This window comes from Manis pentadactyla, chromosome 8 (assembly GCF_030020395.1).
Source record: "Manis pentadactyla isolate mManPen7 chromosome 8, mManPen7.hap1, whole genome shotgun sequence".
Lineage (NCBI taxonomy): Eukaryota > Metazoa > Chordata > Mammalia > Pholidota > Manidae > Manis > Manis pentadactyla.
Genome location: NC_080026.1, coordinates 106,437,610 through 106,460,376, shown reverse-complemented (window position 1 = coordinate 106,460,376; position 22,767 = coordinate 106,437,610). Strand labels below are relative to the sequence as shown.

At 42.4% G+C, this 22,767-nt stretch overlaps 1 protein-coding gene and 1 long non-coding RNA gene across 5 annotated transcripts in view; one reads left to right on the top strand and one right to left on the bottom strand.

Moving 5' to 3' along the window:
* SORBS1 (sorbin and SH3 domain containing 1) overlaps positions 1 to 22,767 on the top strand; it is a 233,980-nt gene that overhangs the window by 61,341 nt on the left and 149,872 nt on the right. The gene's annotated exons all lie outside the window — the stretch shown is intronic.
* LOC130684616 (uncharacterized) overlaps positions 2,205 to 22,767 on the bottom strand; it is a 78,953-nt gene continuing 58,390 nt past the window's right edge. For both annotated transcript variants that reach the window (XR_008998964.1, XR_008998965.1), the window contains exon 3: positions 2,205 to 4,193. This is a non-coding gene — a long non-coding RNA (uncharacterized LOC130684616). The remainder of the gene's footprint in view (positions 4,194 to 22,767) is intronic.

The following is a 22,767-nucleotide window of genomic DNA, read 5'->3' as shown; positions in this document are numbered from 1 at the left end:
TTTTTGAAAGTCTTTTTTTCTCTTCTGAGAAGACTTCTGTGTGTGAAAGAGGCAGAAATTTTGTGCAGAGATCTGAATGGAGTGAAGGGATCTGGGGAGGAGTGTTGAGGCAAAAAGAAAGGGCTTTGATGTAGGCTGAGCTTGGGTGGGAGAAGAGCAGGGGGCAGCAGGTTGGCTGGCCTTGAGCGGGAGGGTAGTTATAGGGCAGGGGAGTGCTGTGATATGATGTGACATCAGTGGTAGGTGGGAGCCACATCTTGTGGCCATGAGAATGAGTTTGGATTTTACCCTGAGTATGATTGGATACCATTGGAGAAGTGAGAGTAGAAGAGTGATCTTCTTTGTGCTTCAAAGTTATTACTCTGGGTCCTGAGTGGAGAATAGAAGAACAGACTTAGGAGGCTAGAGTAGAATCAGTGCAACCTGGAGGGGGCCCTTCCAGTGGTCCAGGCAAGAGGTAAGGGCATGGCTTGGATTAGCCTGGTGATTACAGAGTGATGTCCGTGGGCAAGCTCAGGGTATGTTCTGAAGGTAGAGCCTCCTAAACTGAGTGGAGGGGTGTGCGCAAAAAGAAGAGTGAAGGACGAATCCAGTGTTTCTTTTTGTCTGGGTGGATGATGTTGCTATTTACTGAGACGAGGAACAAAGAGGGAATTTTGGATGGGGCAAGGGGGGCACTGAGAGTTCTATTTGAGCATATTAAAATTGAGGTGCTCATTTGATATTCTTGTAGAGATTTAGAGTTGGCTAGGGCCAGAAATGGTACTTTTGATAGTCATCACCATGTAAATGTTATTTAAAACTGAGATTGGATGAGATCATTTAGGGAGAGAAAGGAGGGATAGGTAGCATTTGGACAGAGAAAAGAAGAAAGGCCGGTGGTAGATCTTCCATATAAAATCCCTAAGAAGTAAATGAAGACACATGCTGATGAATATGGTGATTTCATATAATGCAGTATAAATGATTCAAGTGAGATAATATAAATGTAGAATATTTGAAATACTATGACTACCCCCCACCCCCAAATCAAGAAAATTAGTTTTAGAATTGCATTATTTTAACTGTGGTCAGCTGAGTGAATTACAAACTGCATTTAATCAGTTAGCACATGGCTGTGCTTTTGGCTGGGAAACAGAAAGATCCAGTACCCTTTGCCAATAATAGCCAATAAACTACATTGTTTTTTATATGCACTAGAACTTCTACAAGCCATTTTGGTGACTAAGCTTAATTTATTGTTACTACATTTCAGATTTTTTCATCCTTCAGTCATGTCATCCAAAAGTTCATTAAATGAAGGTTCAGTAAGTGAAAAATAATGCCTGAAAATCAGTAATTTTGCAGTGTAAGCCAGATGTGATAAAACTCTATGAAAAACCCAAACAGGCACCATGATGAGAATCTAGGAAATACTTAGGACATCACTGAAATATCAAAAATACATACTCTAAGATACAAAGCAAAAGTATACCACTATGGTTTTGGGAGATGTATGGTACCAGCCATCTCCCTCAACCACATTGACTGATAGGAGAAAATCAGTCCTGAATCATACACATTTTCATCTATTTATGGGCTTCTGGCACAAAATGCAGCTGCTCCATATTGGTTTTGACCATTTCCCAAGGAAAAATCACCCCACTGAGCTTCCTGCATATTCTCTTGGGCTTCTTAGTTTTTCCATTTTTAGGTTACCTGTAGACTCTCTTTAGTCTCTTTATCTCCAAGCCCAGGGCCATTGATTTTTTTGCTCCCTTCGCACAGTCTCCAACCAGCTCGAAGCCTGCCTGCCTCCTCCACCACCGTGCCCAGGGCTTCACGCCCCACCCATCTCTGCCCTCCCTGGTGAGCCTCTCAGTTGGCCTTCTCCAGAGGCTTTTGAATGTTCTCAAGATTCCCTTCCTTCTTTTGAGAGCATTTTTGCTTTTCCCCCAGGTCTGGTATTTTCCAGCCTTTTGTGGCAATAACAAAGAGTGGGAAGCCAGGGCAGCTATTGAGTGCTGCCAATCGCACTGCCTTCTACAGTGTGCGGCTTCAGATTCCTTGGGCTGTGGGCAGCCCTGACTTGCTTTTATATGTATTTCAAGACCTTCATTTTTCTGTGAAAATAGCCTCCGTGGGACCCCTGGAGTGTCTAATCTCTGAAAAATAAGCACTGATTGTGCGACATTCCGCATCTCTAGCCAGTGTTTATGGTAGGAGGAGGGTTTCAGCAGAACAGCTTTCATGATGATTGACATCTACCCTGGGTTTCATTTGTTTTCTTTTCGCAGAGTGGAACCTAAATTAAGATAAAAAAGTGACATTTACTGGGAATCATGGGGGAGGACTTCTCCCTGTTTCCTTCTTAGTAAGTGATTTTAGGGGGAAAAAAGGATGGTATCTTCCAGTACCCCTGCAAACTCAGAGGTAGTTGGGTGTTAAAAATAGGGTGGGCTCCTCCTAGAGTTAAAAAGCAGAAGGTGCTTTAGTGCTTGTTTATGTGTAGACTGCCTCAGGAGGCGAGGCCAGAGATGAGTAGCCTTGTGGGAAGGCCAGTATGGTGTAGAAAGGAGACTTTTCCCTCTACACCCTTTTGTATTTATTTGAAAAAAAGAAATGGGCCCAAAATGGAGTCACTGGGGCTTAAACCCTGCGTCTGCAAGCCAAGACTTAATATCTAGCCTGATAGCAATTTCAGCCTCTCCCAGGAGTGGAGCCTTTAACTGGTCAATCTGGAATTACCTGATCAGCACCAATGAGGTAGTCTGGCCTCATAGACCCCTGCCTTCCCCCAGTGGAAGGTGACCTTGTCTGAAACAATCCATTCTTTGCTAGAATAATTTACTTGCCCTGCTTCCGCCTGTCTGTAAAAGCCTCCGTGTTGTACACTCCTCAGAGCACCTTTCATCTGCTAGATGGCATGCTGCCCGTTTCATGAATCGTTGAGTAAAGCCAGTAAGTCCTTAAATTTACTCAGTTGAATTTTGTCTTTTAACAATAGCTGAAGTTTTTTTTGTATGGTATTTATGTATTAGTTTTAAAAAGCATAATAGGATCCCTTTTAGGTTTAATACATGATCTAGAAAAACTTTAATTCCTTCACTACTTGGTTTTGTAAGTGCTTTTGCTTGATGTATGTTTTCGTTGAGGTCATGTGCCTGCTCAGTGTCAGTTGCCTTTATTTGTTCTGAGGCTTCATGTTCATAAGCAGCTTGTAGCTAGGCTTCTCTAACCTGTATTTCAGATTGTTGCATGTATAGGGATATTTATTCAGCTTTAGACAAATATGGATTTGCAATGAAGTGTACTTGTCATGAGTTGAGCCACAAATTATGGCCATCTCTACTGCCCTTTAGAGCAAAGTCTTACTGCATGTGCCACAGGACATGGGGTTTGAAAACCATTGTGCTGGGTAGTTTCTAACCCCAGAGTCAGTCAGATATAAAAGCAACCCAAATTCATTTTTTTCTCATCTTAGGAATCTCAGCTACTGAAGGAAAATGCTTAAAAGGGAATTTACATAAGTTGTCACCTTTCTAAAAGTGAAGGCTGGAATTCAGTGGCCAGGACCAGTGCCACTGGTCACACTGCCATTTGGAGTGTGTGCTTTGGGGGAGCTTCTATAGGGGTTGTTGTCTGAAATACCTTCCGGGGCTGCTGTATTGGTTTATGTCACCAGAGGTTCAGGGCCACTTTCCACCTGAAGTTATTGTGTCCTACAAAGTGTTGATACCCATTTTGTGCAGCAGGGATACTTTTTAGGTGTTGGTGTTTCTCTGAGATTTACACATTTAATTTTGTACTTTTTCAACAAGTAGGAAGTTGTGTCACACTTACCAGCCACTTGTAAAAACAAGATATTTTCTCCTTTTCCATCTACCAACCGAATAGAAAGTGAAATACATCTGTCTTTCCTTTGGCCCCTGGATTGAGGAAGTAAACTTTTGATCATACTTGGTGTAGTCACTCAGATGAGGAGATCACCATCATCTCCAATGGTTCCTGAACATCTGGGAAGAAACCGTTCTGATTGCTCGCTGACTGATTCGGGCAAGGCACCGTCTGATGCCTCCTGCGCAGAAGCGCCCTCATCGTGTAGCTCCTTATCAGCCTGGAGATGCCGCACTCTGTTTTCCTCACTCAGAGATTTGCTCTTCTCTGCTGATTATGACAGATTAAATTTAAAAAATGGTTCCTGCAGAGGTATGCTTGAAAAAGAAAAATGACTGTATTATTCGTGCTTGAATTTGTACAATTGAACTTTCACTATATTAATCAGTTAGATGCTGGTTCTTAGGCTTTTTTGTGGGGAGGGGTTAAGAACCCCTCTAAGGCACACAGTCTCTTGCACAATTTGCACATATGACACTTAGAATTTCAGGAGGTGATACTTCCCCACCCAGTAATCAGGCCATGTGACTTAGTCGTACGAACCGTTAGCATACCATTATACAAATGGCCTTGCATCTGGATGGCTCTGAGTGACAGGTACCCACTCTAGGATGTTTTTTCTATTACACAGAAAGTTTAGGGAAGATATGTGCATGGCAGCCTAACTTCAGTGAAATTTCTAACTTGTGGAGTTGTTCCAACATGGACTCAAAAGTTGGAAATGCTGTTATGTGAATTATTATTATTTTAATTTTTTAAAATAGGAAGTAGTAGAGATACCTTTACCCTTTTTGCTTTCTGACAGCTGAATTCATTTAAGGGCATTTGTTCCCCCTTCCTCTCTCCCTGGGCCAAGAGAAAAGTTGTTATGGGGGATTATAGATTTAAAATAAAAGGATATAGAGATCAGCCTTCATTTGCAAACAGAATTTGTGTTCATTTTGTTCTCTGAGTTAATCTTATTTATAGCATTTTGTCCTTTGCGTTAGGTTGCAAACTAGGCCAGAAAACACCAGTGTTTTGAAAGTCTTTGAAACAGCCAGAATTTTAAAAGTAAGTTTCACCTAATTTGGTTTCTAACTACTCTTGACAATGAGACTGTCTAGCAATGCCGGGCCATATTCTTGCGTGGAACAGCATGGGCTGGCGTGGAGGCAGTGACTGTCCCCTCTCACGGGGGCACAGGAGTCCCAGTTTGCTGCAGTCTCTATACCACCCATTTGTTACCTGTTTGGCCCTCTCAGGCTTTTGGTTTTATAACTCCAGTTTCAGTTTAAAATATTAAAAGCAAAGGTTTAGCAAAACATTGTTTTGGTAGTCTCTTTATTATATAATGGAAACTAAATTTAAAATGATAGGGAAGAAAAATAGTTGGGCAGGAGAATAGTGAAACAGTATTTTTCTTCAAAAGAGATTTGTGCATTTTTAAATAAGAGGGGAAGGAAAGAAAGCAGTAATATAATTTCTGAAGTATTCTTTACTAACATCAAATCAGTATATTGAAACATGTACTCTGTATAATATGGTTTGTTCATAAAATTACATGTTGGGAACATTTATACAAATCTAATTACGTTTGCTGTTTTTTTTTCTTTTAAATAGAACTGCATACTGAGGTGCTTAGTTTTTTTCTTTTCACAGTAAGCAGACAAAAATATAAAACTGGACAACAGAAGTCACCAGTGTTCTAATGAAACGGAGTTGTTAGTTTTGGGGGCCCTGGTACCTTCCAGAGTATGCAGTAGATTACAAGAAAGAAACTTCACATAAACAAGACAAAGCTAATAAGTCAACTTAAAACTTGAATATACATGTGGTTCAATCTTAATTACTCCCATTTTATGAGCTTTTGTGATCAATGATTTATTTCTTCTAATAATGCCTTTTTCCTCCTCAAATCGTTCTTACAAACTTTTTGAAAACTAAATGCTGGCCAGGATGGAGACCGCATCTCTGTCCTTTTAGCTTTTTGGTTTTAGGGTGAAAGCTCATCGTAGCCTCTTGGCATTGTGGATGGAGGGATGAGGAGATGGAACTCCCTCCCTTGACCACCTGCTGGGCCCTGACTTGTCACCTACTTCTTGAGCAGCCTACTCTCCCTGAGCTCTGTTTGTTTCTTATATAAAAGGAGATCATATTTGGGTTTCCTCCAAATGCTAACAGTCTAGAATTCTCTTGTTCTGTCAACATGCAACACACACACAGTGCTGGGCATGAATTCTAGAAAACTCTGGAGTACTGGCCATATAACAAGTTCTGTGGGGTTAGATGAGCAGAGTCCCAGTGGGGAAAGGTTCCTAATGTCATCATTTATTCCTCATGGTTACCTGTAATAAACATGGAGAAACTCAGGTATGATGAGTCCGGTACTCACAAGCTCATGGCATAACCCTGGCCTCACTGCACTGGGAGAGAACTCTGGGCTCTACTTGTGGATGAGGCAGAGGTGACCTAGGCAGAAAGATTTTTAGAAATTTTCCTGGCATTCTATAGAGTATTTCTGCCCATTGGTGCTTCCAGGTGGAGGTTCACTGGTTGTATGACTCTGACACTTGATGGTTATAACCCTGAGTGATACTTTTATTATTTTGTGACAGGTCCAGTACCAGTTGCATACTATCTCTTGGCTGTTAGAAGTCAAAATTGTTGACCAGAACAAAAAATAAGTAGCAGACAGGCTTTAGTAGAGTAAATAATACATACTGTAGAGCATGCTCAATGCAGGGTGGTGCCATGGAGGCTCTAAGGGTGTTTTGTAATGGCCTTGTATCCACAGTTGGCTGAGTGTGCTTCTTTTCACTGGCTGAGAGCTTGCAATGGCACTTACTGGAGCAGGCAAAAATATACACATACACACACCCACAGTATGAATAAACATGTGTATAAATATATTAAACCTATTGTGTATGGATTTTATATTAAATATATGGTGTGTGTTTTAGGAAACTCATTTCAGAAATAAATGGCACTAAAATGATTCAGGATTGCTTCCATGTTGGCTTTAAATGAGCTGTGTGTGTAGGAGCAAAGCAGGGACCAATGATGAGGCTTGCAAAGGATCATCTTAAAAGGATCTTGATAGAATTCTAGGCTGTATTCTTAGTTTACATGCCTGAAGATACTATGTTGCAACTCTTTAGATTGCTTCTTTGACATAAGCTTTATTGATTTGTTTACTCATTTATTTATTCAGCCAACAGTTATGGAGTAGCTAATATTTTTTTTTTTTTCCTCTTTCCTTATTTTTTTTTTTTTTTTTTTAATAATTATTTTTTATTGAAGGGTAGTTGACGCACAGTATTACATTAGTTTCAAGTGTACAACACAGTGGTAGAACATTTATATACATAATTCTAGGTTCCAGCTATCACCCTACCAAGCTGTTACAATATCTTGACTATATTCCTTATGCTATACATTACATCCCGGTTACTTATTTATTTTACCATTGGAAGTCTGTCCTTTTTTTTTTTTTTTTTGGTGAGGGCATCTCTCATATTTATTGATCAAATGGTTGTTAACGACAATAAAATTCTGTATAGGGGAGTCAATGCTCAATGCACAATCATTAATCCACCCCAAACCTAATTTTCATCAGTCTCCAATCTTCTGAGGCATAACAAACAAGTTCTTACATGTAGAACAAATTCTTACATAATGAATAAGTTACATAGTGAACAGTACAAGGGCAGTCATCACAGAAACTTTCGGTTTTGCTCATGCATTATGAACTCTAAACAGTCAGTTCAAATATGAATACTCATTTGGTTTTTATACTTGATTTATATGTGGATACCACATTTCTCTCTTTATTATTATTATTTTTAATAAAATGCTGAAGTGGTAGGTAGATACAAGATAAAGGTAGAAAACATAGTTTAGTGTTGTAAGAGAGCAAATGTAGATGATCAGGTGTGTGCCTGTAGACTATGTGTTAATCCAAGCTAGACCAGGGCAATAAAACATCCACGTATGCAGAAGATTTCTCTCAGAACAGGGGGGGTGAGTTTCTAAGCCTCACCTCTGTTGATCCCCAATTTCTCACCTGATGGCCCCCCTGCGACTGTGCCTGTCTTAGGTTGTTCCTCCCTTGAGGAATCTTACCCGTCTCTGGCTAACCAGTCATCTTCCAGGGCCATACAGGGAAATGTGAAGTTGGTAAGTGAGAGGGAAGCCTTATTGTTTGAAAAGGTTAGCTTTTTACTTCTTTGCATATTTATGCGCTGTGGCTTCTATGCCCAGCATTTGTCTTGAGGTATCTTTACCACTTGGAAGAATTATGATACTCGGTAAATTTGATATGAGGCACGAATTCTATTTAAGGGTTGTAATTAGGAAGGAAGAAGAAAAGCTATAGAAGTAGCAGGTGGAAGAAAACATGGGAAGATTGATTATTTCTTTGACATATCTTCTTGTAGAGTAACTTCAGCATATATAGGTTTTAAGCTACTACTTAAATTGCACACACACATTAACATAATAGGAGTATAGTTACATAACCAAAGCATATCTGTAATTACCAGCCATCTCCAGTGAAACCAAGAAAACCAGTTAGGCACCTTAGGCATTTGTGAAAACTTATCTATGATATGGTGGATATTGTCCAACTGAACTTGAACAGTCTGAGAGAAATCAGACAAATTTAAACAACCCATTCCTGGGGAATGTTCACATCCCTTATGTTCTTTTAACAGTAAATAGTCTGTAGTTGTAAGACTTTGGAGCGCTACAATTTGCACTTCTCCAAATTCTTGGTTGAGTTCCAACAGTATAGATCCAGTCAAATTTGTTGTTTTACTGTATGCACAGGCCAGCTTAGATATCTCCTTCCTCATTCCCATGGCAAGTCCAGGAACTGGTGGGATGAGTGCATCTACAGCTGTAGCAGTGCGTGGATCTTTGTTGGGGTTTTTTGATGATCATCTTCTGGCATGAGTCTTCCAGAGAGTGCAGATGTTGGAAGTTCTTTTTTATATCGTATCTTAGTTCGTTTTCGGGGTAGCCCAATTAGGCTTTGATCCTCTGTATAAACACAAACAGACCCTTTGCCTACACTTTTATATGCCCTTTATACCCTTGTGTAGAACTTGTTGGAGGTTACCACACAGGAACTGCCCTTTTTTTTTTTTTTTTTTTTGCTTTGTTTTTGGTATCACTAATCTACACTTACATGATGAATATTATGTTTACTAGGCTCTCCCCTATACCAGGTCTCCCCTATAAACCCCTTTACAGTCACTGTCCATCAGCATAGCAAAATGTTGTAGAATCACTACTTGCCTTCTCTGTGTTGTACAGCCCTCCCTTTTCTCCTACCCCCCCATGCATGTTAATCTTAATACCCCCCTACTTCTCCCCCCCTTATCCCTCCCTACCCACCCATCCTCCCCAGTCCCTTTCCCTTTGGTACCTGTTAGTCCATTCTTGAGTTCTGTGATTCTGCTGCTGTTTTGTTCCTTCAGTTTTTCCTTTGTTCTTATATTCCACAGATAAGTGAAATCATTTGGTATTTCTCTTTCTCCGCTTGGCTTGTTTCACTGAGCATAATACCCTCCAGCTCCATCCATGTTGCTGCAAATGATTGGATTTGCCCTTTTCTTATGGCTGAGTAGTATTCCATTGTGTATATGTACCACTTCTTCTTTATCCAGTCATCTATTGATGGACATTTAGGTTGCTTCCAATTCTTGGCTATTGTGAATAGTGCTGCAATAAACATAGGGGTGCATCTGTCTTTCTCAAACTTGATTGCTGCATTCTTAGGGTAAATTCCTAGGAGTGGAATTCCTGGGTCAAATGGTAAGTCTGTTTTGAGCATTTTGATGTACCTCCATACTGCTTTCCACAATGGTTGAACTAACTTACATTCCCACCAGCAGTGTAGGAGGGTTCCCCTTTCTCCACAGCCTCGCCAACATTTGTTGTTGTTTGTCTTTTGGATGGCAGCCATCCTTACTGGTGTGAGGTGATACCTCATTGTAGTTTTAATTTGCATTTCTCTGATAATTAGCGATGTGGAGCATCTTTTCATGTGTCTGTTGGCCATCTGTATTTCTTTTTTGGAGAACTGTCTGTTCAGTTCCTCTGCCCATTTTTTAATTGGGTTATTTGTTTTTTGTTTGTTGAGGCGTGTGAGCTCCTTATATATTCTGGATGTCAAGCCTTTATCGGATGTGTCATTTTCAAATATATTCTCCCATACTGTAGGGATCCTTCTTGTTCTATTGATGGTGTCTTTTGCTGTACAGAAGCTTTTCAGCTTAATATAGTCCCACTTACTCGTTTTTGCTGTTGTTTTCCTTGCCCGGGGAGATATGTTCAAGAAGAGGTCACTCATGTTTATGTCTAAGAGGTTTTTGCCTATGTTTTCTTCCAAGAGTTTAATGGTTTCATGGCTTACATTCAGGTCTTTGATCCATTTTGAGTGTACTTTTGTATATGGGGTTAGACAATGGTCCAGTTTCATTCTCCTACATGTAGCTGTCCAGTTTTGCCAGCACCACCTGTTGAAGAGACTGTCATTTCGCCATTGTATGTCCATGGCTCCTTTATCAAATATTAATTGACCATATATGTCTGGGTTAATATCTGGAGTCTCTATTCTGTTCCATTGGTCTGTGGCTCTGCTCTTGTGCCAGTACCAAATTGTCTTGATTACTATGGCTTTATAGTAGAGCTTGAAGTTGGGGAGTGAGATCCCCCCTACTTTATTCTTCTTTCTCAGGATTGCTTTGGCTATTCGGGGTCTTTGGTGTTTCCATATGAATTTTTGAATTATTTGTTCCAGTTCATTGAAGAATGTTGCTGGTAGTTTCATAGGGATTGCATCAAATCTGTATATTGCTTTGGGCAGGATGGCCATTTTGACGATATTAATTCTTCCTAGCCACGAGCATGGGATGAGTTTCCATCTGTTAGTGTCCCCTTTAATTTCTCTTAAGAGTGACTTGTAGTTTTCAGAGTATAAGTCTTTCACTTCTTTGGTTAGGTTTATTCCTAGGTATTTTATTTTTTTTGATGCAATTGTGAATGGAGTTGTTTTCCTGATTTCTCTTTCTGTTGGTTCATTGTTAGTATATAGGAAAGCCACAGATTTCTGTGTGTTGATTTTGTATCCTGCAACTTTGCTGTATTCCGATATCAGTTCTAGTAGTTTTGGGGTGGAGTCTTTAGGGTTTTTTATGTACAGTATCATGTCATCTGCAAATAGTGACAGTTTAACTTCTTCTTTACGAATCTGGATTCCTTGTATTTCTTTATTTTGTCTGATTGCCGTGGCTAGGACCTCCAGTACTATGTTAAATAACAGTGGAGAGAGTGGACATCCCTGTCTAGTTCCCGATCTCAGCGGAAATGCTTTCAGCTTCTCGCTGTTCAATATAATGTTGGCTGTGGGTTTATCATAGATGGCCTTTATTATGTTGAGGTACTTGCCCTGTATTCCCATTTTGCTGAGAGTTTTTAACATGAATGGATGTTGAACTTTGTCAAATGCTTTTTCAGCATCTATGGAGATGATCATGTGGTTTTTGTCTTTCTTTTTGTTGATGTGGTGGATGATGTTGATGGACTTTCGAATGTTGTACCATCCTTGCATCCCTGGGATGAATCCCACTTGGTCATGGTGTATGATCCTTTTGATGTATTTTTGAATTCGGTTTGCTAATATTTTGTTGAGTATTTTTGCATCTACGTTCATCAGGGATATTGGTCTGTAGTTTTCTTTTTTGGTGGGGTCTATGCCTGGTTTTGGTATTAGGGTGATGTTAGCTTCATAGAATGAGTTTGGGAGTATCCCCTCCTCCTCTATTTTTTGGAAAACTTTAAGGAGAATGGGTATTATGTCTTCCCTGTATGTCTGATAAAATTCCGAGGTAAATCCATCTGGCCCGGGGGTTTTGTTCTTTGGTAGTTTTTTGATTACCGCTTCAATTTCGTTGCTGGTAATTGGTCTGTTTAGATTTTCTGTTTCTTCCTGGGTCAATCTTGGAAGGTTATATTTTTCTAGGAAGTTGTCCATTTCTCCTAGGTTTCCCAGCTTGTTAGCATATAGGTTTTCATAGTATTCTCCAATAATTCTTTGCATTTCCGTGGGGTCCGTCGTGATTTTTCCTTTCTCGTTTCTGATACTGTTGATTTGTGTTGACTCTCTTTTCTTCTTAATAAGTCTGGCTAGAGGCTTATCTATTTTGTTTATTTTCTCGAAGAACCAGCTCTTGGTTTCATTGATTTTTGCTATTGTTTTATTCTTCTCAATTTTATTTATTTCTTCTCTGATCTTTATTATGTCCCTCCTTCTGCTGACCTTAGGCCTCATCTGTTCTTCTTTTTCCAATTTCGATAATTGTGACATTAGACCATTCATTTGGGATTGCTCTTCCTTTTTTAAATATGCTTGGATTGCTATATACTTTCCTCTTAAGACTGCTTTTGCTGTGTCCCACAGAAGTTGGGGCTTAGTGTTGTTGTTGTCATTTGTTTCCATATATTGCTGGATCTCCATTTTGATTTGGTCATTGATCCATTGATTATTTATGAGCGTGTTGTTAAGCCTCCATGTGTTTGTGAGCCTCTTTGCTTTCTTTGTACAGTTTATTTCTAGTTTTATGCCTTTGTGGTCTGAAAAGTTGGTTGGTAGGATTTCGATCTTTTGGAATTTTCTGAGGCTCTTTTTGTGGCCTAGTATGTGGTCTATTCTGGAGAATGTTCCATGTGCACTTGAGAAGAATGTATATCCCGCTGCTTTTGGATGTAGAGTTCTATAGATGTCTATTAGGTCCATCTGCTCTACTGTGTTGTTCAGTGCTTCCGTGTCCTTACTTATTTTCTGCCCAGTGGATCTATCCTTTGGGGTGAGTGGTGTGTTGAAGTCTCCTAGAATGAATGCATTGCAGTCTATTTCCCCCTTTAGTTCTGTTAGTATTTGTTTCACATATGCTGGTGCTCCTGTGTTGGGTGCATATATATTTAGAATGGTTATATCCTCTTGTTTGACTGAGCCCTTTATCATTATGTAGTGTCCTTCTTTATCTCTTGTTACTTTCTTTGTTTTGAAGTCTATTTTGTCTGATATTAGTACTGCAACCCCTGCTTTCTTCTCACTGTTGTTTGCTTGAAATATGTTTTTCCATCCCTTGACTTTTAGTCTGTACATGTCTTTGGGTTTGAGGTGAGTTTCTTGTAAGCAGCATATAGATGGGTCTTGCTTTTTTATCCATTCTGTTACTCTGTGTCTTTTGATTGGTGCATTCAACCCATTAACATTTAGGGTGACTATTGAAAGATATGTACTTATTGCCATTGCAGGCTTTAAGTTCGTGGTTACCAAAGGTTCAAGGTTAGCCTCTTTAGTATCTTACTGCCTAACTTAGCTCGCTTATTGAGCTGTTATATACACTGTCTGGAGATTCTTTTCTTCTCTCCCTTCTTGTTCCTCCTCCTCGATTCTTCATATGTTGGGTGTTTTGTGCTGTGCTCTTTCTTGGAGTGCTCCCATCTAGAGCAGTCCCTGTAAGATGTTCTGTAGAGGTGGTTTGTGGAAAGCAAATTCCCTCAGCTTTTGTTTGTCTGGAAATTGTTTAATCCCACCGTCATATTTGAATGATAGTCGTGCTGGATACAGTATCCTTGGTTCAAGGCCCTTCTGTTTCATTGTATTAAATATATCATGCCATTCTCTTCTGGCCTGTAGGGTTTCTGTTGAGAAATCTGACGTTAGCCTGATGGGTTTCCCTTTATAGGTGACCTTTTTCTCTCTAGCTGCCTTTAACACTCTTTCCTTGTCCTTGATCTTTGCCATTTTAATTATTATGTGTCTTGGTGTTGCCCTTCTTGGATCCTTTCTGTTGGGGGTTCTGTGTATTTCCGTGGTCTGTTCGATTACTTCCTCCCCCAGTGTGGGGAAGTTTTCAGCAATTATTTCTTCTAAGATACTTTCCATCTCTTTGCCTCTCTCTTCTTCTTCTGGGACCCCTATAATACGGATATTGTTCCTTTTAGATTGGTCACACAGTTCTCTTAATATTGTTTCATTCCTGGAGATCCTTTTGTCTCTCTCTATGTCAGCTTCTATGCGTTCCTGTTCTCTGGTTTCAGTTCCATCAATGGCCTCTTGCATTCTATCCATTCTGCTTATAAACCCTTCCAGAGGTTGTTTCATTTCTGCGATCTCCTTTCTGGCATCTGTGATCTCCTTCCGGACTTCATCCCATTTCTCTTGCGTATTTCTCTGCATCTCTGTCAGCATGTTTATGATTCTTATTTTGAATTCTTTTTCAGGAAGACTGGTTAGGTCTCTCTCCTTCTCTGGTGTTGTCTCTGTGATCTTTGTCTGCCTGTAGCTTTGCCTTTTCATGGTGATAGGAATAGTCTGCAGAGCTGGGACGAGTGACGGCTGGAAGGACTTCCTTTCTTGTTGGTTTGTGGCCCTCCTCTCCTGGGAGAACAGCGGCCTCTAGTGGCTTGTGCTGCGCAGCTGCGCGCAGACAGGGTTTCTGCTTCCTGCCCGGCTGCTATGGAGTTAATCTCCACTGTTGCTGTGGGCGTGGCCTGGCTCGGGCAGCTACTCCAAAATGGTGGAGTCGCGTTGGAGCAGGAGCTGCTGGGAGGCTATTTATCTCCGTAAGGGGCCTCCCTGCTCCCTGCAGCCCAGGGGTTAGGGTGCCCAGAGATCCCAGATTCCCTACCTCTGGATTAAGTGTCCCGCCCTGCCCCTTTAAGACTTCCAAAAAGCACCCACCAAAACAAAACAACGCCCACCAAAAAAAAAAAAAAGGAAAGAAAAAAAAAATTTTTAATTAAAAAAAAAAAAGTTTTTAATTAAAAAAAAAAAAAAAAAAGGTGGTCGTTCGTTTTTCTTTATTCTCCGGTGCCAGCCTCAGGCCTCTGCTCACTGGTCTTTCTGCCCTGTTTCCCTAGTATTGGGGTCCCTATCCCTTTAAGACTTCCAAAAAGCGCTCGCCAAAACAAAACAGCAAAAAAGCAAAAAAAAAATGGTCGCGCGCTTTTCTTATGTCCTCTGTCGCCCAGCCTCCAGTGCCTGCTCACTGTTCTTGCTGCCCTGTTTTCCTAGTATCCAGGGCCCTGCACTCTGGCCCGGATGGCTGGGGCTGGGTGTTCGGCACTCCTGGGCTCCGTCTCCCTCCCGCTCTGCCTATTCTCCCGCCGGGAGCTGGGGGGGAGGGGCGCTCGGCTCCCGCGGGGCCGGGGCTTGTATCTTACCCCCTTCGCCAGTCGCTGAGTTCTCTCAGGTGCGGATGTGGTCTGGATATTGTCCTGTGTCCTCTGGTCTTTATTCTAGGAAGGGTTGTCTTTGTTATATTTTCATAATATATGTTGTTTTGGGAGGAGATTTCCGCTGCTCTACTCACGCCGCCATCTTCCGCCCTCTACCTGGAGTAGCTAATATTCACATGAAGCCTTTGGCATGTGGAATGCATCCCTGTATCTTACCCCGCTTAAAGGTGCTTGTTACAGAGCTTGGCCAGATGCTTGGTGTGGGGAAAGTGGAAGTTCCTATGGCCAGGATCCTCACCTGACCCTAAACTCCTTGATGATGTAATTGGCCTACTGCTAGGCTGATGCTTCCACACCCTAGGCAATAAGCTATTATTGACTGAGTCACCGCTCAGTGCTCTGGGTGGAGGCAGAGATGGCAGTGGATTATAGACCTGCAGACCGCTGGATGCAGATATGATCCTAGCGCTCAACCTACTGCCATGAGAATAAAGCCAGGTTAAACTCTTTTACCCCAAGAACATTCCATTGTCATTTCTTGGTCTCACCAAATCCATAGTGAACTTGCCTGGGGCTGAAACCCTCAGGCAACAGCTTGCACTGGCGGTGACTGTGGTTTCTATTTAATAGATACCCTTTACTTTCTTTTGTCTTGTGAGCAGTTTTGCCCACAGCTTGGCCTGGGCTATTTAGGAAGGAACTTGGGGCAGGCGAGCAGCAGGGCTGCTGTGGGAGCTGTACTTGGACAATCCCACCCAGGAGCAGAGGAGGCAGGAATCACCTACTGAGCATGAGAAAGTTGGGTGGGTGTGGCTGTGGCTCTGAGGAAGATGGAAACTATTTGGAACAGCTGCCATGGGCTGGATACAGGGGCTGACCAAGAGCTGAAAGCAGGTGTGCTGAGTGAGTGGGAAGAGGCCTCTGGTGGCAGCAGGTGTGACTTGGCTCTGTGACTTGGGGAAAAAGGAGAAGCTGGCAGCAGGGATTGGATGGTTGCTTGGTGGCTAACCTAGTATTGGCATATGCCATCCAGAAAGAAGTTGAGGTGTGGCTGTACAGAGAGATGTTGAGGTGAATAGCAGGGAAGGAAGGGGTCCTGGGGTGGGCAATAGCTCTTCTAGCATGGCTTATTAAGGCCCTTAGCTCCGAATTCTTCCCACTGTGCATGCCCTTTTGGGCCATCCCTGTATGCTTTTGTACCTAGTAATCCCTCGGCCTAATTGCCTCCTATTCAAGTGTTGGCCCAGGCATCACCAGGGAAGCTGCTCCTGACTGCCCTCTGCTGCATTCTCTGTTGGGTCCACTGGCCCTCTGCTCTGTCCACACCCCTCTCCCACTGTACTCTGGAAGCTTGTTTACAGGCTGCTGGCATATGTGGATTGATTAGTTCCCTGAGTGCCAGACTGTTCTGGTACCCCGCAGAGTCCTGACATTCAGAAGGTGTTCGGCAGTTTCTTACTGAGTGGGGGCATAATGGCTTTGCTGCAGTATTAGTAAAATAACAGAATGTTAGAACTGGAAGAAAACTATGAGATCAGCTAGTCCAACTCATTCATTTTATAGTTCATAGAGAACTGAAACTCAGAGAGGTTGAGTTCCTGGTCTGATGTCACACAGCTTGCTGGAGGCAGCCAGGACTCAAAATTCACCCCCTTTGACTCCAAATGCCATGTTCTTTCCCCTGCACCACAGCAGACTCCAGGTGTGTGAATGACTCCCCAGTGTGTGAAGCTGGCAAGCCCCTGCCTCTGCCTCACACCTAGTTACAGCCTAATGTCAGTCGTCATAGTGAGGTGTTATCTCACTCTTCTTGCAGGGAGGGAAACCGTGTCCCAACAGCCAGAGGAACTTTTCCTCTGCACCGTGCCAGGTTTACAACAGCCCTTACCTCACTGCTTCCCCTTCCTTTTCCGGGTTTGTCCTAGTTTATCTTTGGTTGGGGTAAGTAAGCATCGGCAACTGTTTCTAAGTAAATAGAGGAACTGCGGATTCAGGAATTGTAGTTTCCAACACGCAATGCTCTGTGCCTCAGCCTGTCCCCGTCTGACTGCTGTCCTTGCTGCTCCTGACTCCGGATCGCCCTGAGTTAGCATGCACTGAAGGCTGGTAGTGCACGATGGAAGTTTCCTTCTTGGAGCAAGCAGAAGAGCTGACAGCCCTGAAAAACGGAAGCCTTAGGAGAGAGAAAGTGGGGATTTGTCTGAATCACTTGTACAGTTTAAAAAAAACTGTATTGGTTTCCAGACCCTCCTTGGAGAATGGGATCCAAGGTGTGTGTCGAGAATTATTTGTTCGCATATTTTCTATCTCCAAAACTTGATCTGAGCTTTTGGATGCCATCTGATGTTTAGAGTGTTCTGTTCAGTGTTCAGTTCTCAGCTTGACAGGGTGGGGTGGGGCTAGTGTCCTTACTGCCAGTGCATGAATGACACAGGTTGGTTCCTGTTCACGGTGGGTCATCTGAGCTCTGCCCCATCACCCTGGTCCGAAGTACCTCAGGGTCAGTTCTCAGACTAGAAGGTTCACTCGGTGAGCACTGGGGCTGGGGGTGACTGATTTGCACCTTCGGGCTCCTCTGTTAGCCAAACAGTATGTGGCAAAAAATGCCCACTATGGGAAAGTACTCTGGAGACTGGGGTCTTCAAATTCTTCATTACTTTAGGGAGCTCTGCAATACCGCTTTCCCTTCATTAGCACTTGCATATTCCTCTCACTTTTTTTAAAAGTTAGAACTAGATGATGTCCTTTGCCCCACCTGCCTTTGGCTCAAATTCTCATTGCTTAGACAAGCCCAGTGTCTTTGCTCTTAGGGGTTTCTGAAGCCACTTTGGATCTTCTGGTCCTCATCCAGTCACTTGGGAGCCTGTTTGATTCTCCCGGGGCTGGTCTTGAGTTCCAGGTATCCAGATGGAAATACATCAGCGAAGGGTTTGAATTGTGTCAGGAAGTATTTTGGTTTGTTATATTCTCTGTTTGGCATCTACTCATTTCCTTCAGGGACGTCCCCTTCCTTGGACAAAATAACTGCAAACCTGCTTGTCTGACTGATGAGCTAAGAAGGTGCTCCAACTAGGCTTTTCCATTCAGGGATCTTGGCTTGTCAGTCATCAGGTCACTGGGTGAGAAGGTGTGCCACCAGATTTAAAATGCTCGTGATACCACTTCTCCCTGTCCCACCCCACAGCAGTATAAGCTGTATAAGTAGTAAAAACCAGCATCTTATGCTGGCTAGTTTTGAGAATGGCAATCTTGAGACAGAACCAGCTTTGACTGTAGCAGCTGTTGACCAGAAAGTATTGCTAAAGCATCAGCCATCACACTGCTTGGCTGTGACCTGAAGGTATATCCTAAGAGGTGGCCTTTCTTGAGCCTAACCCAGAGCTCTCCTCCACATGTGTGTGGTGTTTCTCTGTGGTGCCACAAAACTGTGGATATGAATGTGAGAGCATTGGAAGGGGCTCTGTGGTGGTTCCAGAGCTGTGTTAGGATCCATTTCAGAAGCTCTCCAGGATCATCATAGGGAACCAGTATAGCCCAGACCTGACCATACTTTTCAGTAACCACTTCAGGCTCTTTGTTCATGAGAAGCATGTGGCCAACCAAAGTATTACCCCCTAGCTGGTTTCCCTCAGAGAAACATAGACTTGTATGTACCTTAAATTTCATCATGTTAGATTTGATTCATTTTGTAACCTATGAAAGCTTTTAAAATCCATCTTTTGTCATCTAACAAGGTCGTGATCCCTCCCTCATTTGCATCACCTTTAGACATAAGTTGTTGACCCAGATGTACAGGACAGGCTAAATCCACATGCCTGCAGCCTGGTGGCTCAATCATCTATATATAAATCTGCCTAATTGCTCATGTTCCTTTCATCACATTCACAAGAATATCATAGAACTCTTTGTTAAAGCCTCGCTCGAGTAAAATTACACTCTGAACTATTGGTCTAATAAATCTAATAACAAAAGGAATTGGTTATTTTGGTACTTCTTCATACTGAACCTGTTTTTAGCCATCGTCCCTTTTTTTTCTTGGGTATTCAATCCACCTAATGCTAGGTTAGAATTTTTCTGGAACTAATGCCAAGCTTCTTGGCATGTATTTCTAGAACCTTCTTTTATTTATTTAGTTCCTCACATTTCAACACCGTTTCCACTCTTTGAGGTTCTTGAAGGATCACTGACAGTGAGTCATCTGTGACACCTGCTCCTGTCTGGCTGTCTGTAGAAGTGATTCATCTGAGCCTGCAAACCTGACTTGACTTCAAGTGGCTGTGGCTCTCCTCCCAGCTCCACATCTGTCTTCTACTTCACTCGTCTCTTACGAGAGTTGCCTTTTCCAGTGTGAAGAACCTTCTCTCAGATGGAGGGGCTGAAAACAGCACAGACTAGAAGCCATTTCTCCTCTCTGCTGGCTGTAACATTGCCCTGGCTTCTCCAAGCACGCCTATTGCTTCTTTGCTTTGCTTCTTGCTCTGATCAGACCTTAAAAAAACAAACCAAAAACCTACCCCTGATGGTTAATTTCTTACAGGTTTTAACATATCCCAGACATTAGCCTTTTGTACTTTCTTCTTTCTGACTGACAAATACTACTGTCCTTTGCTCATCTTCAACTCTGTTCCCTCCTCCTGGGCCCAGACGAGGGCCCATTCTCATGCTGGGAGTGCTCTGCAGCCATTTAAAGGACTTCCAGGGCTTTTCTGGCTCCAGTCCTCCCCACCCTCTTTGGACCGCAAGAGTTTCTCTCCAAGCTCAGATAACCTCTGCCTCCCTGTTTGTCCTTCTGAGAACTTCACTTCTTGTCGTCATGCTCTAACTAATTTTAAGTCGTGACTGACTGACTGGACTGCCTGGCATAACCATGCAGGGCTGAATTAGTGATTCAGGACAGGATTCAGCCATGCTGACCACCCAGAACTTTTATTCCCACCCTGACTCCCCAAGAGACCGACTCTTGGGAACTCTCAGCCCAGGCAGGATGAGGTGGGATGGGGCTGGGTCCACCGATACCTCTCCCAGGGGTTGAATTCTCAGGCAGCATCTGGGCCTCTCCCTGAACTGAGGCACAGGACCAAGGCCGCCCAGCCTCTGGGTCAAAGAGCCAAAGGAAGGGAACAGGCCAGGGATGAACAGGCCAGCAGAGAGAACGGGCTGCCTGAGCTGGAAGCAGGATAAGGGAAGGGAGAAGTGGGGAGTTTGGGAAGTTTGCTTGCCAAACTCTGAGGACTCAGTAATCCAGAGGCACCCAGGCATCGGAGCAGCCCACTTTTCTGCAAGAGGAACTCGCCACTGGAAGGGTGCCCTCTCAGAGCTGCCCATCCTATTTGGGGGTAAGTCAAGGAGCAGCTCTACCCTGGCACCTGGAAGTTCCTCACATTTCCTCATTTTACACTTGCTATTCCTATTTTTTAAAAAAGCATCTTAACTCCAGCATTACAGATCAAGGATCATTGTGACTCAGACTGGGTTGAAATTTACCTCTTTATTGTCTGTGGACAAAGATTAGCTGAGAAATTTCTCAGTGAGGGATGTTGAATTAGGGAACGCTTTTAAAGGACCTACTTTAGGAATTTACATTTGCATACAAACAAGGAAAATGCTAATTAAAATGATTCTCACATAGTCATTTTCCCAGTGCAGGGACTGCAGCTTGGCAACATTTGAATAGTGAAAATACATGTACTTGGGAAATGATAAAATATTGCTCCTTCCATCCATCTAACCAATTAGGATTTGTTGAGAGCCTTCTCTTTGCAAGGCACTGTGCTAGAACCAGGGGGTAGGGTAGCAGGTCAAGGGTATAAAACCTAATATTCGCCCTCTGGTGACTTGCTTGTAACTTAACCTTAAACCAAGGGGTTTCCCGGGACATGAAACTACTGGAAATGTTTAGGGAGAGCCAAGATGAGCTGGTCACCCTACCTCAGGAGTTGAAAGGTTAGTGAGAATTAACAAAGTACCTAAAATGTTCCACCTGTTGAGGTAGGCCACACCTGTTCACATTGTTTTAAAAACTGTCAGTATTCTGCCCTGTAGGGCTATTCCCCCTCCAAGCTGGGCAGTCTGATTCTCTTTGGAAACTATAGCCCAACGTTTAAAATACTTCTGTTGTCATCATCCTTATTGGCATCAGCTGCCACTGGGCGCCTGCTGTGTGCAGGGCTCCTAAATACCAGTGGGGCTGATTTAACTTCGAGGTGATATGACAGCACCTCCTTACCTTTTAAAAATGTTCCAGAGCACAGTAGGTACAGAATAAATATTTGTGGATCAAAGTTTTATTAACTTTGCAGTTAAAAGTGCAGAGTCCAGAATCACCTAGACTTGAGTTTGAAATTCTCTCTGCCATGCGTTTGCTTTCTGATGTTAGCTTGCTAGTAACTTAACCTGTGAGCCTCATTTTCCTCATTTGTGGAATTGGGGTTAATGTGACGGGTTTATTATAATAGGTCATAACATGATAATTGTTACGATGATAGGCCACGTAGTATAGTGTATAATGGCACATACTCTGGAGTTAGATTGTCCAAGTTCAAATCCCACTTCATAGTTGTGTAACCTTGAGCGAGTTATTGAGCCTCTCTGGGCTTTAGTTTTCTTATCTATGTAACAGGGTAATAATAGTACCTCTATCAGAAGGTTCTTAAAAGTAAAAATCGTACATGAGTCTCTGAGTTTTCCAAAGTGATGTGGGGGTTGGTAGCATGACACATTCTAGGCATAGCTGCTGCCCGGGATTTTGGCAAAGTAAAGCTATTGTTTGGGCCTCAGCTTTCAGTTAAAATTCCGATATAATCTCAGATCTTATTTTTAACCCTACCGGCCTTCATTTTCCCTTTTCTGACATGTATTCATATGTATCTAAATGATGTATACATATGTATCTTAAAAAAAAAAAGAGTAAAACTTACATAGCACCTCATACCTGCATGAGTGTTATATACATGTTGCTAAATTTTAAAACGATGGAACTCTTCTTTCATTTTGTTTCTTAACAGAATTCCTGTGAGGGCAGGATTACTCTCTTGTCCCCTATTTTTTGTTGTTGTTTTGTTATATTTGGCAGGAAAAAATGAGGTTCTGTTGGGTTGAAATGGCTTGCTGAAGGGAACCTCACTTGTAAATGTTGAAACTGGGACCAGAACTCATGGTTATTTGCTGTAAAAGAAGATACATGTGCACCTAAACGCCTTTCTCAAGGGCACATATGTGTGCATGAAAATAGTAAGGCTTTGATACACTATTCACTTGTCTCCAGCTTTACTGTATTTTCCTGTTCTGTACCTACTGCCCTCACACAGATGGGTGGTAACCCTCTGGCATACCGCTAACTGATGTGTTCCTGTTAGCAGTATGTGTGAATTACAGCATTGAGCTTGTACCGTCCAACTGGGTCTCACCAGGGTTGCAGTTTAAACCACTTCCTAGTTTAAACGCCTAGATTCTAACTGCCTAGTTATCTGGCTGGCCTCCCTTTGGAGACCAAAAGAGTCCATTGTATTCACATACCTGATTTCAGAGCCCCTTAGAGGAGCTCATTAATTCAGGAGAAGCCCAGGCTAAAGAGAAATGCCACTTCCCCCTCCTCCAACCTGCCTTTATATTTGGTGTTGAAACTCTTCATACCTTGTGAGAAACTTACCTATGAAA